Raw genomic sequence first — 10,766 nt, 5'->3', positions numbered from 1 at the left:
TATGAGCGAACCAAATCAAAGAGGTGCATCTTTTAAAATTCTATTTTATATGGTGAATTATATTATTCAAATGTAAAGTTCATCATTTTTATTGCATTTTGATGAATATTGCAATAAATGCTCATATATCTTTTTAGATAACTTGCATTTTTTACATGATTAATTACAAGGTTTTATGCAAGAATGCACTTGTAAAATTTAAAGCACGTATGTACAAATATTATTATTATTATTATTTGTATAAGAGGTGGTATTAGAAAATGGCAACATAAATTTGGAAGGTCTCCTTTGTAGACAACCAATTTAAATTTGGAAGGTCTCATTTGTAGGCAACCGATTTAAATTTGGACGGTCTCCTTTGTAGGCAACCAATTTGTAACCTCTTATAATAGAAGAATTTTAAAAATTTTATGCATTTGAATTATGAAGTATGAAATATATTTTAAGATACGAAAATATATTTTAAGATACGAAATCCTATTATGCTCTGCATGTATCTATTATTAATTTCATTCATGTATGTGCATATGCATAACTGCAGAATTTTTAGTTCCACATTAGTTTGAAATGTTCAGATATTAAGGTCAATCTCTTCAGACATAGACTATGATCTTTTATGATCATAGATCATGACCTAATGTCAATTTCAAACAATATGATGGACTAATTACAAAATAAGAACTTGATAAATAAATACAACGCCTGCTAGGCAAAGTTATGATTCTAGACTTTGTAAAGTCTGTGAAAAGAATCTTGATGACCCTTTGACTAAGGGATTATCCAGGAGTGTGGTTCTGGATTCATCGAGGGAGATGGGGTTAAGCCCATAGATGAGGTCACTGACAGCGGCAACCCAACCCTTATTTGGAGACGTAGTCCCAATGTCGGTTCAATGTGGTAGAAACAAGCTGGACAAGTGACTCTCGTGTGGAGCATCGACCTAGATATATTTATATATCATTATGTAGCATTTGCTACTACCCCTTCTCTATGATGACGATGCTCTTATGATACAGCTGGCTAGGCTGAGTTTTACTCTTAATAAGTCCAACGCGTGTATTGTGGGGGGTATTAAATAAACAGCTGTAGTACCCTTTGAGGACTTACCTACGTGAGAGGAACCGTGATGGCCGCGGTTAGGGGGGGCTGGGCTAACCCCTAGAAACTCTCATGAGTCGGTTTATTGTGAGCATGGCCTTTAACGCTCAACCCGCTTTGCTCAATAGATGAAGCGTATTGTGTGTGTTTTCATCAATACCTGATTAAAGGGGCCTAATTCAAGGCCTAGTCCATTATGTCCCTCAGGTGGCGATGAACTCACTAAGGAAAGGTTCAAAGCCGAAAGCTACCTTTACCGAATTCACGATACGTAAGGTTGCCCAACCTATATTTGATTTATGATTTCTTGATTTATTTATTGATTTCTGAGTCTTCAGTCAATATTGCCTTTTGGGGGGGACTGTTAGATATTTTGTTAAGAAAAGACAATTTTGCCTTCATGAATAGTAATAAAGTTTTATAATTAAAACATGTTTTAATTAGCAATTAAAAATATGTGTAACGGCCATATAATTATGGGGAACGTTACAAAATTTATGACGAACGTTACAGAATTAATTACGGGTTTTGTAACGTCTTTTCCAACCCTATATATATATCCATATGTTAAGCTCAAAATGATAAGGAAAATATACAACAAGTTTCTTTTGTTTTTCTTCTCTCCCCTACATATTATTTTCATCTACATTTTAGTTTTATTTTATGGGCAACTTCCTTCATCTGAGCTGAAGCTCTGCACTCTCGTCCGAGTGTAGAGGCCGGCCGTTTCCGGGGGTTTTTACCGCTAGGGAGGAGGGAACCATCTGCGCCAGGGCGATAGGCGGGTTCTCAATCTTCTAGGGCAGTGAATACACGACTGCTCCCGTTCAGGCCAGTTTTAATTGTTTAATTTTTCGGATTTATCTACATGCTATAATCTTAATTATTTGATAAATTCCCAACAAACTCCATGTTGCTTCTTGGGGGGTGTTTGGTTAAATGAAGGTGATTCGAATGTGTGAAAGTTACTTATTTTTGCAAGTGTGAAAGTGGATCCATGTCAACATGAAAGTAAAATGCAATGTTTGTTTGTAAAAATGAATTAATCTTGGAACTAGGAAAATAAAGATGATGGGGCAATTATTTATTTATTTGTTATTTAAATTCATATTACACTCTAAACTCTAATAATTATTCTGGTAACAACTAAAGAACGAATTGAAAAACTCAGGTATATATATCATCAATTACTTGTGCTAATTTTTATAGATTCTTTGTCTTCTGTATTTTTTTACTTATGTACTTTATATTTTTTTTAATAACGTAATGGCTTATTAAATGTTTAGTCATGTTACAACTGTACAACAATCACGCTAAAATAGTCATGTTCATAAATTGTCTAATTCGTACTATATACATGACATAACAATGTACACATCTATTAAATGCTATAAAGGAAATAATATAATTAGCAGGAGAGAAAATTTTGGGGGGGAGGTGGTTATTTCCATCGAATAACATGGGAAAATAAGATAAGATAAATAATAAATATACTAATTAATTAGGAGTGGTCCCCATTTTTTTCTCACTTTCACTTGCTTCAGCACTTTTTTAGGGGAACTTAAACATGCATTAGAGCTGATGTGGACTCATTTTAACATTTCACTTTCAAAATTACTTTCAAATAAAACAAATACCAAAAGTCTTAAAATCATTTCACTTTCACACTTTTACAATTCACTTTCATAAAAACAAACACCCCCCAACTACATCTAAATTTTAAAAGTCATGTTCGTTAGATGTTGTTGCAGCACCAAAACTTTATTACAACAACAAAATAAGCTAGAAATAAGAGCGTTGAAATAACACTCAAGATGTTTGGTACATTGAAATGGTATTTGCAGCAAATGTTACCTGCAGAAAATATTACAATAACATTTATTGTTGGAAATTAACCTCAAAACTATTGTTTGGATAATTACAATTAGGGTAGATGCATTTCCAAATACAAATTTAATGTTTGGTAACTCACAAAATTTATTAGTTTTACATATTTTGTTGTAGACAATATATTTCTATTGTAAATCACATGTTTGTTTCTATTCAAATATAAAAAGATCTTTATTTTTTAGTTAACGCCCATTAACTTGATGATGTGGTGATAGTTTTAAGGTTTTTTAGGGGTTGTTTGGTTTGCTGTAAAATTTAATCGCAGCAAATATTGCAGCAACAAATGTTACATGCAGCATTTGTTATAGGAAATCAACAAATTCACCATTTTGCATGCTTGCAATTATATTTGAGGAAATGTATTTTCAATGCAAAATCAATACTTGGTTGAAAATAGTTAGTGCAAAAGCTACATAATTTTGCCATAGGAGTAAAACTTTGATGGAGGTAGTTTTCTATTTGGATTTAAAAGAGTTTTTCAATATTTTCTCCCACCAAACTGGTCATAGCATTTGCTGCAAGTTTTTTAAACAAAATACAAGCTCATTTATCTTCCTAATTACAAAATTATAAACCAAACAATCTATTTACAAATTTGGTTGCTCTATTTACACTTGCAACTTTTTCCATCCAACCAAACAACCCCCTAGTTAATGCTAGGACTTGCAACATTTGTTGCAATCAAATTTGGCCGCAACAAATGCTACAATTTTTTTTAACAAAATGTAAACCTAAATACCATCTACAAAAACTTTGATGCAAATCAAACATTAAAAATAGAAATTTGGTTGCAACACTTACAGAGGTAAAATTATTTATTGTCAACCAAACAACCCTAAAAGAGTATATTACAACACCATTTGTTGCATTCAATTTGGTCATAATTAGTGCTGCATGTGTTTTTATTAATTAAAAAATAAAAAGTAATATCACATTATCAATAGTTAATTTCAAATCATAAATGAGATTATTATCAAATGGAGATAAACAAATAGCTGCCATGAAAGAAAAATATGTATCCTGCAAAAAAAATGCAAATGTAACAGATTTGGTAATTAATCAAGTATTATATTTGAATATGATAATTCATTTTCTATAATACAAAATTACAAATACATATTCCAAAAAATGGGTTTGAGGTTAACGTTTTGCAACAAATATAGGTTGCATCAACAAGTTTATAAATGCAACATTTATAGTATTTACAATAGCAACATACGAAATAATCACTGAATAACATCTACATTATGATTGCGTGCGAGACAAGCAGTGCCCAACTACCCTCTGCTGCAGCCAGCAGCCTCTTGCTAAGCAACCTTCTCAACAACCCCAGCTATCCGAGTATTTTTCCATCTTTTTTTTGGTTATTTCAATTTTTTAATTTTTTTTAAATTAGTCCCCCAAATCATGGAGATTCCTATTAGGTCGCTCAAATCATCTAATCTCTTACAGTTAGGTCCCTCTGTTTGACTTAACACGTATTGTTTAATTAGGATTGGGTTAGGTATTATCTCACATGCTAATTACTAAAGTGCCCTTAGGTGTATTTCCCCCATAAAATCCTCATTTTCCTTACTAAGATTATGAAGAAAAATGCTAAAAGGGAAAACTTTCAATTATTTGGGGGAGAGATCAGTAGGGGAAATAAGGAGGAAGTAGCGAATTTTTATTTCCCTTTTCGATCACAAGAACATTGAATAGAGTCATAGAGGGGAACAAGGGAAATGAGGATTTTGTGGGGGAAATACACACCTAAGTGCGCTTTAGTAATTAGCATGTGGGATAAACACCTAACCCAACCCCAATTAAGCAAGAACATGTTAAATCGAAGTGGAACCTAATTGTAAGAGATTGAATGATTTGAGGGACCTAATAGGAATTTCAATAATCTGGGGGACTAATTTGAAAATATGTAAGATTTGTGGGACTGATATTTAAACAACCCTTTTCCGACATCAGTTTGCCTCCATAAAGTGCAACTTGATCTCCTACGATTTAAAAATGGCCAACAGCTTCGTTGTTCCCAAGCAGTTGGTGTAGTTTGTTTCCTTAAAAATCTCTCTCACATCCTAAATTTGAAGGATAAGGTAGTTGACAGTGGTTCCACACCCAAAAAAGTAATTTCACTTAGGCTGCGTTTGGCAAGGGGCTAAATGAGGGGTTAAGGTAGTTTAATCCCTCATTAGCCTGCCAAACAGGAAAAAAAAGCAAAGGGTTAACAAACCCTCACGTGACCCCAAAAACACATTTAACCCGTCAAAAGAAGGGTTAACAATTCCTCGTAAGAAGGCGGAACAACGCTTGTTCCGCCTCCTCACGCGAGGGTAGGCAGAGGAATTTAGAAAAAAATTTCATCTGGATCATCGTTCTCTTAGTCACTCTCCTCCACTTTCTCCTCTCTTTACTCAGCACTCACTTTTCAAGCTCTCTAATGGCGGAATCGATCGTCGATTTCGGTGGGGGCATCATGAAAAGATTGCTCCTTTCTGCTTCCATCTCTTGATTTTGGGCTAATTTTAGTGCGTGCTGTCGGTTTGGGGAGTGGTCGGTTGTTGAGCTTCAGAATTAGGGCTTTAGTGGCGAGGACTTGGGGCTTCTTCTTCGAGAGCAGAGGAGGCATGAATTAATTGATCGAGAGCGAGAGCGAGAGCTTGACATGTATAGGAGTGGTTCCTGTCCTTCGACCGTCGAAGGATCCCTAAACGCAATTTTCACACAGGTTAGTGTTTATTGTATTTGTTTTTTATTTTTATTGTTTTGAAAATTTGTTGATACACCCAGCTTGCTCATGTGGTATGGTTGACAGTGAACCGGTTGACCTTGTTTTCTTATCTTGCTCTTATTTCACCTTGTTTGTTACTGCATATATACGAACTTAAACCTTTTGGATTCATCATACCTCTGTCTCTCAGATAGTGTGATCTCTATCACTTGGATCTCTAGCACATTCTCAAGTCAATGTATTGGAACACTATCTTTACCAGTGTTTCATGACTTGTTTCTGGAGTTCCCTATGGCTTGTATATTTGTCTTTGTAGCATCAGCTTGTATGAGAATGTTGTTATTGAAGATCTGATTGTTTATCATTTGTTTGTTACAATTTGTGTTTCATGAAATCTTTTATCCTCTCCTACTTTGAATTGTATTGGTTCTTCTCATAATACAATTATTATGAAGATATTTAGCATTTGTTTGTTTTACTTTGTGCATCTCTAGTTTTATAAATCTCCATATTTTGACCTGTATTTATCTTTCTAAACTAATTTTGGGATTATATTATTCGTGGAGATAAAGAGCTACCCCTTTATAGGTGATGTTGGTGATTGTCTTAGATGCTTACTGCTGCTAGAATGGCTCAATGAGTGCTGCAAATCGGTCTCATAGAAAAAGTGTTCTGTTGTTACAGAAGGGTCATTGATGCTCATGCTCCTTTAGCAGTTCTTCTCTTCTCAGGAAATCATGGCAAGACATATCACCAGTTAGACTGTGAGAGAACGTCATGCAATAATATGCAAATTGAGAATTGGTATCCAGGTTCCTACTGGAAGGACTTTGGTTCATTTGATCTCCCATATCACCTTACAAAAACCTGCAAATTGAGAATTCACTTCATTTGATCTCCCATATCACCTTACAAAAACCTGCAAATTGTGATTCATGGGATGTGCCTGTGAGAGTTCATGCGGATCTGTGTGCATTGACATATTCTTGCCAATGAAATGATGTGGTTTCCAGGAAATGACACTTGTTGTAGCGTATCTTATCGATGTCAAAACCCTGATATTCGTGACTTTGCATCATGAGTTGAAATATAGTTAGGTTTTTTGGTTCGAATTTGTGCTTGTTGTCGAGCTGTTGGGGGTGTTTTTCCAATCACTATGCTGATTCTAGCTTGTTTAGCTCTCTATTGTTGGGTTTTTTGGTTCGAATTTGTGCTTGTTGTCGAGCTGTTGGGGCTGTTTTTCCAGACACTATGCTGATTCGAGCTTGTTTAGCTATCTATTGTTAGATTTTTTGTTCGAATTTGTGCTCGTTGTCGAGCTGTTGGGGCTATTTTTCCAGTTACTATGCTTATTCGAGCTTGTTGTTCGAATTTGTGCTCGTTGTCGAGCTGTTGGGGCTATTTTTCCAGTTACTATGCTTATTCGAGCTTGTTTAGCTCTCTATTGTTAGGTTTTTTGCTGTTGGGGCTATTTTTCCAGTTACTATGCTTATTCGAGCTTGTTTAGCTCTCTATTGTTAGGTTTTTTTTGTTCGAATTTGTGCTCGTTGTCGAATTTGTGCTCATTGTCGGTGAGATTGCTACAACTGTTTGTCTCACATTTGTTTGATGTTGTGATAATTTGAATTGTAACTAAAATTTTCGATGTTTTGGTTATTTTACAGTAAGAACGAAGGGGAGAATGAGGGGATATCCGTAATAGGAAATCAAACAGTGTGAGAGCCCAGGGTTGTCGTGCAAACAACTAGTGATATCGATATTCTTGATGATGGATACCGTTGGAGAAAATGTAGGCAAAAAGTGGTGAAGGGAAATCCAAATCCAAGGTGAGCAAACAACACAAATTGACCTGCATTGAATTCAAATCTTAGAGACATATTCAATGTGCATATGACACTTATATATCATATAGTTCATATTTATTCACCAATATTTTTTTTTTTTTGAATTTTAGGAGCTATTACAAATGTACAACAATTGCCTTTTGCCCACATTATCCCATTGGTTGTCAACATTTGCCTTTTGCCCACATTATCCCATTGGCTTCCCAGGTTTATGTATGGTAGAATTGAGGTCAGTCACCACCTACAGCAGCGATGCCCTTTTCCTCAACCAAATGACTCAAGTTTCGGCTATGTTAAGTTCAATTTTGTAGTGTTTGCTTTGGAAATTTTCTCGCTTTGTTTTTTTTACTTTCAGGCATGATCTCTGCTGAAATTGGCTACGGGTTTGGTTTTCTATATTGCTGGGAATGGAGTGTTTTGTTCATTGTTTTAGTGATGAAATTTGCTATGGGATTGGCTTGTTATATTGCTGGGAATGGAGAATTTTGCACATTGTAATACTGTTGGAATTTGCTGGGCATTTGGATTGTTATATTGCTGGAAATCTGCAGGGTATAGCTTGCTTATGTATGGTTGAGGATAAACCATGTTTTGTGGACTACATTTTTATCTTATATTTTGCTCTGGAGCTACATGTCTAATAGCTCACAAGGCTTTTGTAATAGTTTTTGCTTCTTAGAACTTTGTAAGGGTGAGTGTTGTCTCACTTTAGAACTGATCACTCATTGAGAGGCGATACCATGTAGTTTCTTTTCCTTTAATGGTATTCTACTCTTCAAAAAAATCACAATAGCCACACAAATCAAACTCCATTTACATTGGAGATGCTTCAAGCTAACATTGGCTATGGATACTCTAACTATGAGAATTCCTGAATTCTTACATGAATTATCAACATCAGCAACAATAGAGTATGTATCAGAAAGCGATGATGAACCTAGAGAAGACTTGTTCATTGAGTCACTTTTGTGTGGAATCATGAGCTAGTTCAAATGCTTTTTTCGACGCTGTACAAGTTGTTCTTTGACAATAATATATTGTAGTAAAATGGTAGTTTTGTATATTCCTGATAGGGTTTTGTGTGTAAATCTTGAGAAGTTGGTCTTAGAGAACCTTAGTCACATTTGTTTATTACTATTTTAATTTTATTTTGGAGGTCCTTTCAGATTGAAAAATAATGGATCTTTGAATACTGTTGTATTATAAATCTTCAATAAGGGCGAAAGTGGTATTTTTTAAAAAAATCATGAGATTAGTCTCCTTAACCCTTCTTTATTTGCCAAACACAAAAGATTTAACCCATTGTCTTAACTATCGTATCCAAACGAGTTTAGAATTTTTTTAACCCTTCATGATGGATTAACTAAGTTAACCCTTCTCTTTAATCCCTCCACCTTAACCCTTTGCCAAACAGGGCCTTAGATAAAAAAGTTATTTTAGGAAGTATAAATAAGAAGATAAATAGGAAGTAGTTAGAATTCTCCAACTAATGAAAAACTCTCGGTGTCTTTATTTTTTTGACGTGGTTTTCTTCTCCAATCCCCTAATTCATTGCGCGGATGGCCAAACCTAATGGAATTTAATTTTTGATATGGTCATCGATCCTATGAAATACTTCATACGAGCGTCTTCTTTCTCTAGAGTATTGAGCCCGAGATCATGAGTGTTGCCACCGGGCCAATCTGACTGGAAATAAATTGTTTTTGCATGGAGGAACTGTATGTATGAGCCCGGCATTAATTGGCTTTCTCTTAGGCCTTAGGAACCTTCATTCAATTAATTTTCAACTAAACAACTGAGATTTTGAATGAACATAATTGCTTTGTTTAAGTTCATCAACATGGTTGATGGTCGATTTTCTTCGGATCCAATTTCCTTGTATCACATTCAATCACATGTTAGATTTCTTGTTGATATCTTTATTGAGGAATTTTCTTAGCGTAATTCACCTATGATTCTATTTAAACGGATTTATACGCGTTTGATGGAATTCTGTGGATGAGAAATTGGTGGGAACGAAGATTTTTTTGTTTTTCCAAATTTACCTTTTTTAAAAAATAAATTAATAAACCATTTTAGGAGCACCGAAGCAAAGCCCTTAAAAATGATCGTATAACTACTTTTGTGTGTAAAATGCGCTTATTTTCAAATGCTTTTGTTGTTTAAAAGAATTAAGGAGATAATCACTTACTTCTGAACTTTTGTGCTAGTTATTCGTAATTAGAGGACGTGGTTTGTCAGTGATTACCATTTCATTTTCCCGGATTAATTAACACGTTTTAAGAAATTTTTTCCCCCTCCTTTGGCAAATTTGAATTTTGAGTTCCACCTTCAAAGTTTAGGGCTTTTATTAGATTTAAAATTAAGAAAATGGGCAACAAAAAATGTTAAAAGTTACGATAGACACACTAACATGTCATGAAATTGTTTCATAAACGGTATAATGTATTAACTTACGCTTTTATTTCGAGATAAACTTAAAATTATAAGACCTATAGGTGTGGATAACATATTTCTTTCGTTATTTATTTATTAATCAACTATTAGTTGCAATTAAAAGCTTGTGTATAAAATGATGGACTGAAAGAGAGATGAACGTAATTTATCCGTAAATTACCTAAAGCAGTCAGTTCGCTAAACAAATCTATCACATTATTTATAGTAATCATATTTCAAACCGATATTATCTTAAATAAACACTGCACATTTAAAATTAGTCTGTACCTTTCAGCGACGTTCAGCTTCAGCTTTCCTCGAGGCTTAACCTGGGGACGGCAATTTGCAGTGACGACGTATCAACCAAGAACAATTTTTCAAAACCGACTGAATTTTTTTTTTTTTTCAAAACCGACTGTTTTTTTTTTTATGATAAATAAAAAAAAAACAGTCGGTTTTGAAAAAAAAAAAAAAATCAGTCCGTTTTGAAAAATTGTTCTATCAACCAACAAATCTCCCAAAGAAACAGCAAAATCACTATTTTAAAAAACAAAACTCCATTCCAAGACACAACATCAACTGACCACACTCTGACCTGATGACGTGGCTACACTTCCTTCTCACACGCCACCACTGCCCGAAGCTTCTGCCCGTGCTGCCCGTAACTAACCCTGCCCTACAAAATGCCACGAGCACATCACTAACCCCCAAAAACTCCACAGTCAACAAAAAAGAAGGAAAGAAAAAAAAACAAGCGATGATACGTAACGCCGTCA

General features: G+C 34.6%; 2 long non-coding RNA genes across 3 annotated transcripts; one reads left to right on the top strand and one right to left on the bottom strand.

Moving 5' to 3' along the window:
• Positions 4,254-10,760, bottom strand: LOC109828891. Of its 2 annotated transcripts, none has more exons than XR_002243886.1 (3): positions 10,279-10,415; positions 6,329-6,577; positions 4,254-5,686 (listed from the first exon to the last, which is right to left on the bottom strand). It is a non-coding gene; the product is annotated as an uncharacterized LOC109828891 (long non-coding RNA). The 2 variants fall into 2 exon arrangements; XR_002243887.1 differs by lacking the exon at positions 4,254-5,686 and adding an exon at positions 10,586-10,760 and having other exon boundaries at positions 5,693-6,577; positions 10,279-10,319.
• On the top strand, positions 7,102-9,043 carry LOC109828892. The gene is made up of 3 exons (XR_002243888.1): positions 7,102-7,161; positions 7,232-7,536; positions 7,665-9,043. It is a non-coding gene; the product is annotated as an uncharacterized LOC109828892 (long non-coding RNA).

The sequence above is a fragment of the Asparagus officinalis genome, chromosome 1, assembly GCF_001876935.1.
Source record: "Asparagus officinalis chromosome 1, Aspof.V1, whole genome shotgun sequence".
In the NCBI taxonomy this organism is placed as follows: Eukaryota; Viridiplantae; Streptophyta; class Magnoliopsida; order Asparagales; family Asparagaceae; genus Asparagus; species Asparagus officinalis.
Note: the sequence above shows the minus strand (reverse complement) of the source record. Positions and strands in the feature narration are given on the sequence as shown.